Raw genomic sequence first — 11,103 nt, forward strand, 5'->3', positions numbered from 1 at the left:
TCTTAGGAAAGCCATTGGCTGAAGTCACAGGGTGGCGAGCATCCGTCACAAAGTCACTCTTGTCACCACTCAAATATGGACTAGCAAACAAAATCAAGAAGAGCCTATGGACTCACAACAGCTCTACCACTTCCTGCTGATATATGGTAGACACACACAAGCAGTCAAAGCTCGTGCACACATTTGACATTCACAAAAGGCTCTAGGCCTGGAGCTACTTAATGACCTCGGGAGGTGGGGGGCTTTATTCTTTGGAGTTGTGTATGAGGAGAGGAGAAAAGATGGGAGCACGACAGGCCTCAGGGACCCCCGCAGTCCGTCTATACACGTACGGTGAAGACAGAACCCCAGAAGGCCTGTGTGGGTGCATACTGAATGCTTGTAGGTGGCCTCTTGTTGTTTACAAGCTCTCATGTTTATTCTAAAGCTACACTCACATCGGCAGCTCAGCCTCAGGATTCAGCTCTCCCTCTCTCTCACTCTCTTTATTTCCTCCTTCGCTGCAGTTGACCTTTTCCCACTCCTTCTCTCGTGAACTTTTACGCTGCTTCATTTCTCTCCTTACAGTCAGGCTCATAAATGTTAGGATGTCAACACCGTTTTGATTTTGGGTGCCTCCTAACACTTATAGTGGGTTTCAAATGAAATGAACAAGATGTATTTCAGCTTTAATTCAATTACTGGTTATAATGTATTGAACGCACTGACTAAGAAAAACATTTTTTTTACTAGAATCAAGTGTAATTGCACATTCACTCAGTGAGAGGTTCACTATCAGTGTTGTTAATTTTAACAAGGATGCAATCTTATGCAGACGTGTACATGAAATACTAAACATACTTTTTACAGTGGTAGGAAGGGCTGCAAAACATTTAACAGAAAAAAAATGAGGATCACTGATCTAGGTCGATATACCGATTTGCTTAAGTACTATTGAATCAAAATCAATTAAAAGGTAAAACATCAGTAGTGGCCTCTTTTAGACATGCTTCATTCATTCATTTTCCATCCCACTTATCCTCACCAGGGTCGTAGGGGTGCTGCCGTGACCAGACGTTTGGTCGCCCGGGTTAATATAATTTTGAGAGTTGGTTTCAACAGTAGATATTTAGATATTAAACTCTCTCTCTCATGAATATAATTTTGAGAGCTGGTTTCAACAGTAAACTCTGTCATGTTGTCAAACGTCTGGCGACCAAACGTCCGGTGACCAAACGTCCGGCGGCCAAACGTCCGGGCGACCAAACATCCGGAGACCAAACGTCCGGCGACCAAACGCCCGGCGACCAAACGTCCGAGTACCGGGTGCTGCAACCCATTCAGCCAACTATGGGCAGTAGGCGGGGGTTCACCCTGAATTGGTTGCCAGCCAAAGGCAAGGCACAAGGAGACAAACATTTGCGGGACAATTTACGTAAACAACCACTATATAATAATATACAATAGTTATTGTATAGGTGTGACTGAAAATAACATGTTTCTGGAGCAAAATTGAGAAATTCAATTACCTATCATTTGTTTTCATTAGCATAAGAAATGATTATTCAGCATTGGTTTAATATGAAGAGAAGAGCGCAGTATTAATGTACCACTTCATCCCAGTTGAACACTGCTCCAAAAACCAGAGAATCAATAGTGGATTTTACCACGCCCGAGCTCTCATAAGTTGGCCCAATCCGCAATGGAGAGAGACAAGGTCGCTGGAGAATAAATAGTAGGCGGACTAGCTAATGATCGATCATTCTGGACATGCGGCTGCACCCGAGACCAGGCCGCTTGACAAGATCATTAATAAGAGCCTCTGGGAGAGTGATCGATCAGCTCGATGAATGATCAGAGGCACAAATACTATAAAACACCTGGATGTCCAGCCCTGTCTTTTTTCAAGAGAGGCTAGAAGCTTGCAAAAACTGCAATCCTGAAATATGTCTCCCACCAAAATGTACTGTGCAGCAAGCAGCATACGTGATTTAAGGCAGGTCCATTTTATTTGATGCGATGTGATTGAAGGTGGATGAGGGTGACTCGGCAGGGGTCGGGAAGTCGCCTCGCCCAAGTGTAATGGAGGTATTTATTATGGACGCTCACCACTCTCGACATTCCCGAGCTCTACACTGGGGAGTCCATTTCAAGGATGAACCTCGCCCTCCTCCTTTGTATCCGACCTTATCTAGTATGTGTCTTTCTGGCCTGCTGGCACAACTATATCTTACTCAGCATCTCATCTAGATTTCTAATCTTTTCACTTAGGGGGGAATGACTTAAGAAGGACTGTACTTTCCTCGCGTGGCTGCGTGTATCAATATCTGGCCATTGATCTGAGCCTCGCTTCTCCTCCATTCGTCCACATATAGATTGGTTTTCCCAGCAGGTATCTGTGCCTATAATCTGGCTGACGGACCGTGTGTGTGTGTAAATGTGTGATTGGAGGGGTTGTTGTATTGAACCAGTGTTACACGTGCCTCTGGAATGAGTTAGACAACTTAGCAAAAAAAAAGGCCTAAAATTTGTGACACACACACAAAGTGAAATTTTGTCACAAAACTGTCAAACATGTATTTTTTATTTTATTGACTTATTTTTGTTCATTTAAATCACGTGGCAAAGTGGTGGCCCAGGGGCCAAATCTGGCCCGTCGCATCATTTTGTGTGGCCCGAGAAAGTAAATGATGAGTGCCAACTTTCTGTTTTATGATGAAATTCAAATGAAGATTGTAGATTATTTCCTGTTTCCTCATTTTAAATAAATAATTGCAAAAAATTGTACTAATTTGAATGTCCAAAAATGATCTATCGATTAGAGATCGAGAAAGCTGTCAATTTATTAATTGATTAATTTTGGCAGCCTAGTTGGAAGACATAACGGCCCTCCGGATGTAATCGAAACTACCATGTGGCCCGCGACAAAAAATGAGTTTGACACCCCTGATTTAAATGATCTGGAATAAAGAAAATTACACAACACTGACTAAAAAATAATGCCAAAGGCAAATAAATCTGCAGCATATTTTGGTAATTGCATTGAAAAGACAAGATTTAGAAGCCACCTTAACTGATTCGTGTATATGTAAAACAGACAATTTGAATTACCATAAATACCCTGTACGGATTTCAGATATAATGTGGGGGATAGCTGGGAGATAAACCTTTAAAAACCTGTTGCTTAAACCAAACTGAACATTTGAGATCTTTGCACATGATTGGTTCATAACAAGTTACTTTTCTTTCTGCGAGCAAATGTTTGTATGTATTAGGTGGTTCTTTTTAACGTAACTTAATGACAGAGGGTCAAACGCAAAGTAAACAACAACAAATTATCTGGTGATTGAAACAATACACTAGAAACACAATTTAAATAGTGTGAAATCCAAAATTGAGCTCAGTTCTGCGTGAATGGCTGTCAAAGATCAGCGGGTTCGACTCCAGGATGCACCCCCCCCCAAAAAAATGTGCCCACTATCTGCAATATGGCATTGTTTTTCGCCTTTTCTTACTTTGGCCTTTACTTTTTACGCCATTAAATAAGTGATGATAATTTAACCGATTTTACCTAACTCCATTTGAATCCAATAACAGCTAATTAACTTGCACGTTATAAATGGAAATGTGGGAGTAAAAATGAAGTGACTCATCCAGCACATTTTTAAAAGAAATTCCACCCACGAAATGATTAAAAATATAAGATAAAATAAAACAATTACTAAGCCAAACTTTACCAATGAAATCATTAATAAACTGTCGAAACCCCGCTTGTCACTGAATTGGTTTCCCGTCACGCACAACCCAAAAGTGCAGCCTTATGCAAATCATAGATTAGGCCTGGCGAAATCTGCTTTTGAACGCCTCTTTTTCCCGGCTATTCGGGGTCTCGGATTGGGGACAGTCGCCTATACGTAACCCACCTCCATGCTCCGCCCCTGACTGTGCTGTACACCATTGTCTACTTCCAGTAAAATGTGAAACTCCAATTTTTGCCAAGTGCCCCTGCATAAAAAAACATGTTTTCCTGCAGTTACTTTGTGTTACTTTGCTAAATCATAAATCCAACTCAATCTAATGGATAAAAAGGCTTGTGCATCCCATAAAAAGGAGTAGAGCGCGTGTGCATGTTTCATTTGATGACGTCATTTTGATGTGCGAATGCATTTGTCTTTATGCGTCTGTGCCGTGTCCATCCGTGGCCAACCATAAATCAGAGGCCCTCAGGCCGGGGGATTGCCCGGCTCGAGGCTCCATGTGTAATTACAAAGCTGACATTTAAACAGCAGAAGCCATATTTCACTCTCAGTGTTGCACGCAGTGGTCTACGGGCAGAGTAAAAGTTTTCAACTGAGGAGAAAAAAATAGGAAGAAAAAATCAATAGGAAATAGAATGCATTCTAATGCCTTGTTAATGGACCCGCATATTAATTATTCAAGTGTGGCCATTTTGACTGCTCATTAAAGTGGCAGCTGAGAGGAAAAATGTGCAGCATTATCCTGCATGTAGTGTTCACACTTCAATCTTATAGTACAACTGCATGTGTAATACAAGATACTTAGTAAATATCATCACATACAAACAGAATGGAGTTTGGACTATATTAACTTTGTAATGGACTCTATTTCAACATGTATGGATTATTTTATTGTATGTTCCCGTGTTGAGAAAAATTTAATACGGTGGTGTACCTCTACTTATAAAATTAATTGGTTCTAGAACTTGTTTCGTAGCTTGTAAATAGAGCAGTATTTTATATGTAAATATTCCAATTCGTTCCACAGTCCTTAAAAAAGCTACCAACTTAAAAATGAATAGTGTCCCAATTTTGGATGAAAGGTGTGAGAAACACATAAAAGGGAGAGAAAATGATAAAAAAATGATTTATTCATGTATTAAAATCAATAACAAGCATGCAAAAACATTTTCTATTTGCAGTCATTGTAAGGAGCACACATGCACATAAACCCATATCTAAACAACTTCAAATGATAAATTCAAAACAACTTAGCATTAAATAGAACTTATCTTTTTTATTAATGTTTTTTTCTGTTTTATGATTTTTTTTTCTATTTAATTTTTCACTCCAGGGCCAATTTAGGAAAATGAGTTAACAATGCATGCTATTATTAGAATCCAAAATCAAGTACGTAGCTGTGCATCAATCATGAAGAAGCTTCAGACTATTTTTTTTTTGTATTATACATTTTCTATCATTAAGCCCCTCCTCTTCTTCCTTCATTTTCCATTCCAAGCGCTCCATTTCTTCTTCTTTTTTGTTCCTCTGCATCTCGGCGACAAATCGCGAACATGTCCTCTCGGCACTGTGCCAGTGGCAGGGAACATCTGTCTGGAGGTCCCCTTGCCACACGATGTTAGAGTCAGGGAGGGCCACTCACTCGAGCGGACTGTCAGGGCTGGCCTGTGGGCAGAATGGGGCCGGACTGGCACGCGGGTGTCCGTGCGGAAACATATCCCCGGGTCCATCCTGCTTGTCTGTCTCGTGCCATTTTTAGCCGCGCGTATGCTTTTGTGCGACATTTTGCAGACGGTTCTTTTGTTGGTCAAAGGGCACCATAGCAGCAAAACAATAAAAGCATTCATCTCTCTCTCTCTCTCTCTCTCTCTCTCTCTCTCTCTCTCTCTCTCTCTCTCTCTCTCTCTCTCTCTCTCTCTCTCTCTCTCTCTCTCTCTCGCTCTCTCTCTCTCTCTGTCTCTCTCTCTCTCTCTCTCTCTCTCTCTTGCTCTCTCGCTCTCTCTCTCTCTCGCCCTCTCGCTCTCTCTCTCTCTCTCTCTCTCTCTCTCTCTCTCTCTCTCTCTCTCTCTCTCTCGCTTTCTCGCTCTCTCGCTCTCTCGCTCTCTCTCTCGCTCTCTCGCTCTCTCGCTCTCTCTCTTGCTCTCTCGCTCTCTCTCTCTCGCTCTCTCTCTCTCTCTCTCTCTGTCTCTCTCTCTCTCTGTCTCTCGCTCTCTCTCTTGCTCTCTCGCTCTCTCTCTCTCTCTCTCGCCCTCTCGCTCTCTCGCTCTCTCTCTCGCTCTCTCGCTCTCTCTCTCGCTTTCTCGCTCTCTCGCTCTCTCTCTCTCTCTCTCTCTCTCTCTGTCTTTTTTGTGTTTTTGTGTTTGTTTCTCTTTGACTTTGTGGAATATCCTTTTGCTTTGTGCACAATATCACATGAAGTATGTCTCTGATTGTTGGGGAAATCACACGTTCTTCTATGCAGGGCCTGCTAGAATCCTTTTTTTCCCCAAATTTGGACCATTTAAATTATCTCACCTCAGTTAAGGTTCTATTTACCAAAGGAAAATGAAACGCTATCAGAAGCGGCAGCAAGTTAGTCTGTCTGTCCTCTCATTCATGCAGACACATTCCAGATAAGGTAGGAATAGGGAAAGGAAAGGGAGTAGGAGATTTATGTACACACTGAGGTGCATTTAATTTTCTATTTTCTGCATCATTTTGCAACTCCTGACTTCATTTCCTCCTCAATTTTATGTGGTCTCTGTCCACTTCTGTCTCGTTCCCTCCTCTCTATTTGAATACCTAAAAGTGTTTATTTCCCTTCATATCCATCCATTTATCCCCCGATCGGTCCTCTTCTGAAGCAGCGGTATTTATCATCCGTATAGCAGGATGTTTGCTGGCCATGCTGTGTGTGATAGGTGGACGAGTCACGGATTTGTAGCTACCTGCAGAGACACAAAGCAGACAGATATTTACTTGTGCAAGCAGAACAAGACACATTGCTCTCCTTTTATTGTTTTTTAAACTGCGGATGTGTGGTAGGGAGAGAGAGAGAAGGAAAGGGAGGAAGAAAAACAACAACAGATGCTTTTTGGCTGTCCGGCAACTTCCAGCAACTGTACACAAGATGAGCTATTATCTATCTCTGTTGTTGACAAATCAATGGCTCTGACAGTGATGACTGTGTGTGTTACAGCAAAGTACTCAGGCGGTCTCCCTGCCTGGATTGTAGACTTCAGCAAGGGAGCACTTGAGGCAAGAGTACTCTGTGCTCAGGGTGTACGGGTGAGCATTTGTGTCACAAAAAGAGGGTTCATAGTCAAAGTGTGTATATTAGCTCTGCTTGTTTACAGTTGCCAAAACACGATGGGAAATGGTGACGCGCACATTAATGGCTTTTTGAAAATGACTCATGGGGGAATCCATTTCTATTATGGCAATATAGTAGCATTATTGGGACTATTATATTGATAAAGAGGGCATTAGAGCATCAATGTACGCTCATTTGTTTGTTATCTTTTAAAATGATATTTTCTTTTTTAATGTAATCGCTCATTTTCTGTTAGCATTATTGTTTTATTCATGGGTTTGGGGGATGACGAAGGTGTGTTTTGAAGACTAATTGAGCAATACATGTTATGCTCCAAGTTCAATTGATTTGAAGCCGCACTGTCCATTTTTGGTAAAAAAATAAAATGTTTTTTCGTCATATAGAGCGCAAAAATGCTGTATACTTCTTTCGGTGCATTAAGAGGAAAGAAGACACACATTTAAGTTGTTTGCATTCATTTGTTATTCTGCTTTTCTTCATCAAGGTCCCCAATTTAAGAAGTGGGGTACACGCCGGATTGCTGTTTTACATTTTGCCCTTCAACTAAAGTGTTATTTGTAAAGATATCATCTTTGAATTGAATACATTTTATTTAATCTTCCAGAATACGACCTCAATTTATGCAAGCACGTTCACCTATCCCTGCTCTCCTACCTTTCCAAAGGACATTTATTTTTGCACCTATCGCTATGTTACATGCAACAGGATAAGAAAATGTGATTAGATTTTAATAGAGATACATGCATTGATGTTACCCTGCGAATAGAGGGATTAGCAGCAGGGAGGCCAAACTGAGACATTTGATGGGGTTAAAAGCGACCACTGTTAGCAGCACAGAAACAAGAAGACAAGTGTCGACAGCGACAGGAAAAAGACGGAGCCTCCCACATTAGAAAGGCACCCCCTCCCCGCCCCCATCCCCCCACCAACACCACCCCAGACAAGCATATGCGGGCTGACAAGATGACACTGCCAGCAAAAAGGAGGCAGAGAGAAAGAGGAAGACCAAGAGCCAAACTAGCCCTGACATCCTCGATTGTGACAGCTGATGGAGGCAAATTAGCCTCACACATGCATACTACTGTCAACTCTACCCGGAAACCCTCCCCCCTTCCTCTTCTTAGCTACAACCCCCCCTTTCCATCTACCCAAAAGCCATACAGATGCCTTTCTAATATCTTTCTCTTGATCCCTCCTTGTGATGGACCCACAGAAACTATTGTAGGCTTTTTAAGAGCTTTAGGATTATATTTCACGGGTGGGTTTGAAATTTCCCGGGATGAATAAAGTTATCTAATCTAATCTAATCACACTGAGATTTTACATTGCTCCTAAACCACCACGACCCCAGCCATAAATTAACAAGCATATCACCATGCAAGTCAGGGACACTGGCGGCTGGCCACAAATATTCCGACTTTTCTCTTAGTAGAGCAGACATCTATTACTGTAATATGTGTAATCCCCATGACTCAGGTGTCCTCACATAGCCAGACGTCCCCTGTGGTGTTAGTGGGGCATATCTTGCTCAGATGATGGATTAGCCATATACAACTAGCTGTATATGTACATTGGCTTCTCCCAATCATACCTGTCAACCTCTGCCGATAACTGCCCTTATAAATGATTATGATTCCCCTTACAAACCCCCCAAAAACCTTACAAACACCGTACGAGTCGTACGGTGTTTGTAAGGTTTTTTGGGGGGTTGTAAGGGGAATCATAATCATTTATAAGGGCAGTTATCGGCAGAGGTTGACAGGTATAGTTGGCGTCAAGTGCAGCGAAAGAGAGGAGATTAAAATGTTAAGTTGTTTTTTTGGTATTGAATAACAATGGATAAAATCAGGTTGGAAAGCCCATTGAAAGACATTTTTTTCCGAGTATCTCACAGTTGTATATTTCTGTGAAAGAAAAAGAAGGCTGACATTTTACTCCCTGACAGGTAAGAGATGAGTGAGGGAAGTATAGTGTGCGTTCGCAGAGGGTTTTTTTTATGTGTGCACGGAGGCAGACTTGCACCCAGGGACACAATGTCATCGATCGGGCTGCAGGAAGAGGCCTATTATCTCCAGCCATGGTTCAAGCGGGGGAGTCAAGTGTGTCATATTTGTTGGCTCTAATTGGCAACCCACCCTGGTGAAGGCAGAATGGGCTGTGCACTGCAGCACAAACTCTTGCTCCATCCATCCGCTCACACATGCACACATTTTTTTTTTGCGGTAAAACTTCTGTGTATTCCTTAGTATTTGTCTGCAAAGGATGAAGACAAGAATTTGAAAACATGTCTGCTGAGAGCTTTGAAAGCAAACAATGAAAGAAATGTATTGAAATGCAAATTAAGGTTGAGGTTGTTGTGGTAAAGGAAAATATAGAGTTGTGTTGATGGATTTTACCTCCCTTTGTTTTCTTTTCTAGAATACAGATTGGAATGTTTTTTTTTTTGGTCTGCTGTTTGGAAGGAGCGTTTTCCTTTCTTGGCTCTAGGATTCTTTTATGGTACAAGACTGCCCTCTCCAGGAACAAAGGAGCACAATTGTAGTTTATACACGTGCAGAGAGTGGTTGTGTGCACTACTTTAATTAGTGGGAAATGGTATGGTCTTCAAAAGCTGTTTTAACTGGAATCATAAGTGACTACTTATTTATTTATTACTTTTTTATTTATTGTTTATTTATTTGTATCATTATTTATTGATTTTTTTGTTTTGTTTATTATTTATTTTGTATTATTATTTATTGATTTTTTATTTTTTATTATTATTTATTGGTTATTTGCCTGTTTGTTGTTGTGTTGACTACTTGTTTATTATTGATTGATTATTTAGTATTATTTATTGATTATATATTTTTCTGTTTGTTTGTTGGTGTTCTTATTTGTGCACTTCGTGATGAAGATTTCAATCTCATTATATATCTGTATAACGACAATAAAAGCATTCAATTCAATTAGTAAATTCATTTATACTGAAAGTAATAAATTCACTCATTTCCCAAACTGCTTACATTGCAGTCATTTTCCCTAAGTGTCAGTAAATAGAACAGTAATTCACGTCAAATGTCCCTTTCTGATTTTGTGACTTAGACCTAAGATTTATGGTCTAGCATTTCCCCATTGCATACTTTTCTTTCCTATTTTTCTTTTCTTTTTTTTCTTTTCACTGTTTGGATTCCATATGGATGACATTGTACTTTTTTTCTTTGAAATGAGAGCTACTGCAGAAATACTCCCTTTGAGTCACTTAATGTCCATCAAGATGCATTATTTATACATCACAGATACTGTCAGTATACGTTAAAAAACTAATTAAAAAAAAGACCCTCACCCTAACCCCTTGTCCTACACAACTACAGTCAATAGTAATCTTTGCTAACGCCTATTCATTCATTCATTCATTCATTCATTTTCCATACCGTTTATCCTCGCAAGGCTTACTGGAGACTATCCAAGCCAACTGTAAACAGTAAGCGGGGGGCACATATTTTTTTATATTGAAACTGGTCTAAGGGATTTACTCTAGTAATTATTTTTGTTTATAATTGTCATTAATATTGACCACCGTTGTGGAAAGCACCAAGTTTGAAATGGTTCTCAGTATGATTCATTGTAATTGTACACCGCTGCAAACTACACGGCAATACACTAGTGCTCTGCTACATCATTAACTTTAAGGCATCATTTTGCAAACTTGTAGAATACTTTAGCTCATTAAATTCTGAAAGTAGCCATAAAAATCAGGCCAGTGCCTGGATTAGTTTAACTAGTTGGTTTCAATTAGAATGTCTAGTCAGCTTCTTCATTAATGTCGTGTTTTGTGTGCCAGAGCGAATCCAAATAGATTGGGGAGCAGAACATCATCTCTGGGTCTCAGAGGAGATAGCTTCGGACCCCTGTTGGACCCCTTTCAAACTTGAGCATCAATTTAGGCTTGGTCCAACTCAAAGGAATGTGAGAGCTTAGCTTGTGTGACACATCTCTGATGTTGGCAGCCTGCTGGCTTCACTCTTGAAGCGCTGATTATTGTCTGCATTGGACACACACACACACACACAC

Source organism: Stigmatopora argus, chromosome 2, assembly GCF_051989625.1.
Source record: "Stigmatopora argus isolate UIUO_Sarg chromosome 2, RoL_Sarg_1.0, whole genome shotgun sequence".
Taxonomy (NCBI): domain Eukaryota; kingdom Metazoa; phylum Chordata; class Actinopteri; order Syngnathiformes; family Syngnathidae; genus Stigmatopora; species Stigmatopora argus.